Raw genomic sequence first — 6,511 nt, 5'->3', positions numbered from 1 at the left:
GCGATACTTTACGGCAGAAGGTCAAGGCTACTGATAGTCCGTGGCCTTGCTCCTTTACGGCAGAAGGTGAGGGGCCGCTGATGGTCCATGGCCCTCCTTTACGGCAGAAGGTCTGGGTCTGCTGATCGTCCATGGCCTTGCTCTCTTACGACAGAAAGTCAGGGGCTGCTGATGGTCCATGGCCCTGCTCCTTTACGGCAGAGGGTCGGAGGCTGTGAATGTACATTAGTCTCTTCATTACTACCACCGTTTTGTGTTCCCGATGGAGATGTGGGGGGGCTGGTAGTCATGGTGGGGAGCTGGCTGATGGAGGACCTCAGTTTTCTTCAGGCTGACTTCCAGGCCAAACATTTTGGCAGTTTCCGCAAAGCAGGACGTCAAGCGCTGAAGAGCTGGCTCTGAATGGGCAACTAAAGCGGCATCATCTGCAAAGAGTAGTTCACGGACAAGTTTCTCTTGTGTCTTGGTGTGAGCTTGCAGGCGCCTCAGATTGAAGAGACTGCCATCCGTGCGGTACCGGATGTAAACCGTGTTGTTTGAGCCAGTGGTGCATTAACTAACCCCCGGCCCTGAGGCTGAGTTTTAGTAAGGCGCCCGCCTCCTCCCCGACCTTGCCTCACAGCCCCCACCCTTCATTGAATAGAATAAGATGAAATTGTTCCATTTTTTACCCTTTGGTCGAGATGCCTTCACATATTTTAAATATATCCACCGAGTATCTGCTGGGAAGACACCAGTTGGTGTTTGGTTACAGAAGGGGGAGGAAAAACTTTATTAAAATCGAACAAAACTCTGAAATGACTCTTTGTTACTAAAGGATAAATAAAATCAGTTCTAAAAACTCAATCTCGATTATAAAATAACCTAGGAGAGAGGATAATCTTTTTTTAAAGATGCTACATGAGCTGAGCTCTGCTGCAGGAGGCAGACCTTAGATTGGCATTCACGTACAAACGTGAGCATTGATTGACAGGTTACAGATGTGCATATATGGCTATGCATTTAGGGAAGGCCCTGTAGAGGTGGCCTGCTCCCCCACACAGGTGGCAGCACTTGTTCTCTCCGCAGTCCTTGCTCTGTTGGCCTTCCATCTTGCAAATGACTACGCTGCATTGGGCTGCTGCATGTCCCAGTTTGTTGCAATTCCTGCACATTCTGGGCTATCCAGGGTTGACCAGGTACCCATGGCTCCCTGGATTGACAAACACTGAAGGGTGGTGGTGGGGTGGGGGGGGGAATGCTGTCCTCAGCTTCACCTTCTCTTGGTGTTTGCTGGTCCAGATTCCCAACATGTCTTTGCAGGCCCCTGTCCTCTTGACATAACAGCCCACACAGGCGAGCACATCCATGACTGGCACGTGTGGGTTAAACATGAGCATCGTTATCACCTGTTCCTTCTTTGTCAGAAGGGTGAAAAGTGGCTGCAACTTGAATAGTGAGAGTGGAGCTTTGTCCCCTTCTGGAACATCTGAAGCAACCTCTGCCATCCTACTGGTGTCTTGAATGTCACATTGAAATGACTGTTGTCCATGACATCCTGAAGGCAGTAGATGTCCTTTGCCTCAAATTTGAACCACTTCATCAGGACCTTGCGCACGAAGAGGTCCTGGGAAAACGGTGATCCCTGGCTAAGGTCCCTCTCTGCCATCCTGACAGTGTTCTGAATTCTGAGTGCTGCTGAAGAAGGGTTTCCTGTTACACCCGTCCTCATGGAGTTGATGGAGGCAGACTTAGGGGGATTTAAGAGACTTAGACAAACACTTGGATGGAAGAAAAATAGAGGGTTATGGGGTTGTTAGGAAACATTTAGTACTTTTTTTAGGAAGGGGTATATGAGTTGGCACAACATCGAGGGCCAAAGGACCTGTACTGTGCTGTATTGTTCTATTTCATATCAATCCTTCATAAACTCCTGAGGAAGTAGAGATGCTGAAGTGTTTTCTTCATGATGCTATTAGTATGTTGGGTCCAGGAAAGATCCTTCGAGATAGTGATTCTCAAGAACATAAATTTGCTCACCCTCTCCACCTCTGCTCCCCTAATGATCACCCAACCATACATGTTGATGATAGTAGCCAGACTTACACTAGTAAGGTAGCTGCTTGTTAATTATGGTGGCTGAAGTAGTGAAACCTTTTCAAATTTTAATGTGTTTTGTTTACTATGAACACAAAACCACAGCAGATGTTAAAATTGGTCCTGATGAAAACAAGAAGATAATGAAGAAGCAGACACCAGCAAGAACTGGGGTTCAAACAGATTTGGTTGTTACTATCTCAAAGCATCAATTAATGTACTCAACAAAGAAAAAACTAAAATTATACTGTCACAATAAATTTAAAACTGGAGAAGCAAATGGGGAAAAAAACCCAAATTCAAGCCAATGCAACTAAGAAATTACCAAACCTTAAAAGTAAAACATAACTAAAAGAACTGCTGATATTAACCACCTGAGACCCTCCAATTTACAAAACAACATTTGCACTGTAAATATAGAGTTTGTCTGTATATGTGTTATATCTGGTTATGTATCTGTGTTGAGAATGTTGTTTCATCAGGTTATCTTGTTCAATCAGATGACAATAAACATGATTTAAACTGAGCGAAGTGGTTACTTTCCAATCATATCTCCATGACTGCTGCCATATCATTCTGAACAAAATGGTGTCCTGGGATCTAGGTGTAGACACGTTGATCTAAGAGTTATTACTCTGTAGAACTTGTATCATATCACTTGTGTAATAGTTGATCCTGTGTAATAGTTCACCCCTCCAATTTTAACCCTGTATGATCTGTGTTAATTGGACCCCTCACCCCCCCATCTGACCCCAAAAATTGGTCTAAAAAAACTCAACTATTGCATGAGTACATATGGTACACCCAGCAGTTTATGCTCTTGTGCATAAACAATCTGAAACTTTGAATCTAAAATCCTTGGCTTCATATCAATACACATTCATGAGATGTGTGCAAGGGGTTCTCTTCCCATCTATTAGAGCTATAGCCCATCTATGACTGGCCCATGAGGGTAGAGTTGAAGGGATATGCAATTGTTCTTAATTGCAAAATAATAAAATGAAAATCTAACATTTAAGAGGCAATGAAGCTAATTGTGGGCATTCTTGTAGCACAAAGCTCCAATACCTTGTTGACCCCATGCATTGAATTCCACGTCCTGTCAATTCCTTCTGGTGACTAAAACATTGGTTCCCGAACAATATCATCAATAAGACCAATAGCATTAAGGCAAATCAAATCTCCAATTCAACACTAACACACCTAAAACTAGCCTTGAGAACCCTGATTTTATCCTTTAAAAACATCCCTTCTATTTCTTCACAAAAGTCAGTGGGATCTATGTCTCCAGGATTGCCAGTCTGCCATCTCTACAACAAGGTATTCAATGATCTCATCCAATTCAAGTAAAATATTTAGGTAAGGCCTCATTCATGATGAGAAAGGAAGGATGAAAGAGTGGCAGCTTCACTTTGTTTTTGTCACCTTTCAGTCACAATACAAATCACTGAAGATCATTCAATCAAGGGTCAATTCTGGCACCAAGGTACCAAATAAAATGAATATATTTGACTAAAAGCCAACGATGGTATGAAAACTAAAACTTGCATCCTTTGGTAGCCATGAAACTAGATGTTGTTATTGATATTATTCTCCAGCCGTGTTTATACAAATATTCTGTAAGACCAGGAGGTATTTTGACAGGCCTTTGCGGGGCGCTTTGATCAGTGCAGGGACCGTCCCACGTGAGCTCAACACTGGACGCACATCAGCTGCTGGCCAGGGAAATTGGTGGGCTTCTGAAAATGGATGATCATTGATGAATGGCCGCGTGAACTGGCCGCTTTCTGGCCATCTGAGTGGCTGGAGACTACGGACCAATTAGCGCAGGGGGCGGGGCAGCTTGGGATTTAAAAAGGTGGAGCAGCAAGAGGTTCGGTTCGGTGGTCTTCGGACACCATGGTGGAGAAACGACAGGGTATGGCGGGAATCCAGCCACCGGCAGAGGGTGAGGGGACTGACCGTCACCCACCGGTCACCCGACGAAGGGTCCATCTCCGGCACTGAATATGGGTCACGAGGTGTGGCTCCAGCCATTGGTGGAGAGTTCGAATGGCGGTGGAGGACAGAGGTAACATCACGGCGGATCTGGGCATCGGTCAGGACTTTTCAGTCCAAACCTCCCCTTGAGGAGCTTGGCCGTCGCGCTCCTGTGTGGGGCCGGACAGCTTAACCGGGTCGAGCTCAAGGGTCACCCACTCGCTGGCCACCGAGACCAGGGCATCCGGCTCCCACTCACCAAGGGCTCTTGTTGGAGCCACCTGAAAGAGCAATATTCCCAAACCTCTCTGTGTCTCGAGTGTTTATTTGCTGCGCTGCTCCGCGACGGCGACCATGGCGACCCGGAGCATCTGCGGGCACGGGAGGAGGAGCCGAGGCGGGAAACACCGGTGAGGGAAGGATTCAGCGAAGGGTTGGATGGAGAGAGGAAGGGTGGAACTAATTTGAGAAAGGAGGGATTGTCGTTCAGTCAAAACCCCCGGGGCATGGGCACCATAAAAGCAAGCGGTGGGGAAACGCAGAGTGCAGGTTGAATGCGAGGGAAATCAAAGGCGTCCTTTATCCAGGTGTGAGAGGAAAAATGGGGCCGGCCTGTGGGTAACATTGGGGGAGAGAAGGTTGGTGGGGGCAGTGGTCAGGCGGACAGGTAATGGGGCGGTAGGGTTGAGGGGGGAAAGGGGAGTGGAGGTGGAGGGAGGGAGACTGAAGGGTGGAGAAGGGGCGCCACCGCTGGTGGTGGAGCAGTGGGTGCGAAGGCCATGTGCTGGGAGGGGTCAATCGGTGGCGTTGGGGCCGCGTGACGGGTGAAACTGCGGCAGAAAAGTGGATGGGCTCTGTAAGGTCTTTGGGTAAAGCTGGTAGCAATGGAGTCGAGTAAGCGCAAGGGATTATTGATTCTGGGTCGGGATCTGCTGCTCAGTGAAGGAATGAAGGAGAGCAGCGATTGGGTGGTGGTGCCAGTCCTGAGCGGCGGGGCAGTCAGATGCGGAGTCCGGGAACCGGCGAGTGACAGCCCCCGTCGGAGGAAGCAATCCAGCCGGGCTCCGAGGAGATCAGCGAGCGGACCACACACCAAGGGCTCTGGTGAGAGCCACGTGAAAGAGCCCTATGCCCCCAGGTCTCTGTGTCTCGAGGGTTTATTTGCTGCGCTGCCCCGCGACCGGGACCGTGGCGACCCGGAGCATCCGCGGGGCGCGGGAGGATGGGAAGGTGGCACCAGTCGGGAAACACCGGAGAGGGAAAAGGATTCAGCGAGGGGTTGGAAAGGAAATAACTCGAGGAGGAGGGAATGGAGGCGATACCATCTAACTGATCTAATAATTGTATGTCATTCAATAAAAGTCAATGTTGTCCTTCCTTCTGCAATGTCTCCCGCAGGACTCACTGTCCTGTATGATCCATGTTTATTCCTGCTTCCGTTAACTATTCTCCAGTGTTTGGATCTTTACAAGCCTAAAAATGCTTTGAGTAGATCGGAGTATAAATGTGATCCAACCACACTCCTGGTTAGGCCATCAATGGGGCTCTGTACAGTGTTTGCCAGGTTACTGGGGAGAAATGGGGTGGGCACTCACCAAAGGAGTCTGATGGATCTGTGGGGTACAGCTGGGGTAGAATCTTTACTCTGAAGCACCGCTCTCTGACGAGAAAGTAACTTTAAAAGGTTAAAGTCCGGATTTGAGGAAAATATTTTTCAATTAGAGCGTGGTTGGGATCAATGAGTTATGACCTTCGAAGGCATTGGAAGGTCACCCTTGGAATATTTAGCTGAGTAATGGAACACCGGACCTGGAAGGTATATCATTAACGCAGAGAAAAGGATAGATCGGTGCGGCTGGGAAAGGCAGATCCAGTTACGAAATACAAGTCAGACAAAGTCACAGACTCGAAACTAATTTGATCAGTTCTTATTTGCCATAAAACCGTAAGACAGGAGCAGAAATAGGCTAATCAGCCCATCTCGTCTGTCCCACTATTTTAAAAAAAATTTAGACATAATAGGCCATTTTGGCCCACGAGCCCGTACAGCCCAATTAACCTGCAAACCGGGTGGGAGGAAACCGGAGAACTCGGAATAAACCCACGTAGACACGGGGAGGTCGGGGCTTCGAACCCGCACCCTGATCGCTGGTGCAGTCCCAGCGTTGCACGCTCACCTGTCCGTCCATTATTTAATCACGACCTGACCCATTTCCCCACTCACCCCCATTTCCCGGCCACCTCCCCATAATCAAGAACTTTTCAAACTTGGCCTTAAATCCACCCATTGTCCCGGCCTCCACATCCGCCCATGGCCACAAATTCCACAGATTTACCACCCACTGGCTGAACAAATTCCAGCCCATCTCTGTTCTCAGAGGACACCCTTCAATCCTGAAGTTGTGCCTTTGTCCTGGACTCTCCCGCCAGGGGAAACAACCTTCCTACATCGACT

Source organism: Narcine bancroftii, chromosome 6, assembly GCF_036971445.1.
Source record: "Narcine bancroftii isolate sNarBan1 chromosome 6, sNarBan1.hap1, whole genome shotgun sequence".
Taxonomy (NCBI): domain Eukaryota; kingdom Metazoa; phylum Chordata; class Chondrichthyes; order Torpediniformes; family Narcinidae; genus Narcine; species Narcine bancroftii.
This window is presented reverse-complemented; position numbering follows the sequence as displayed.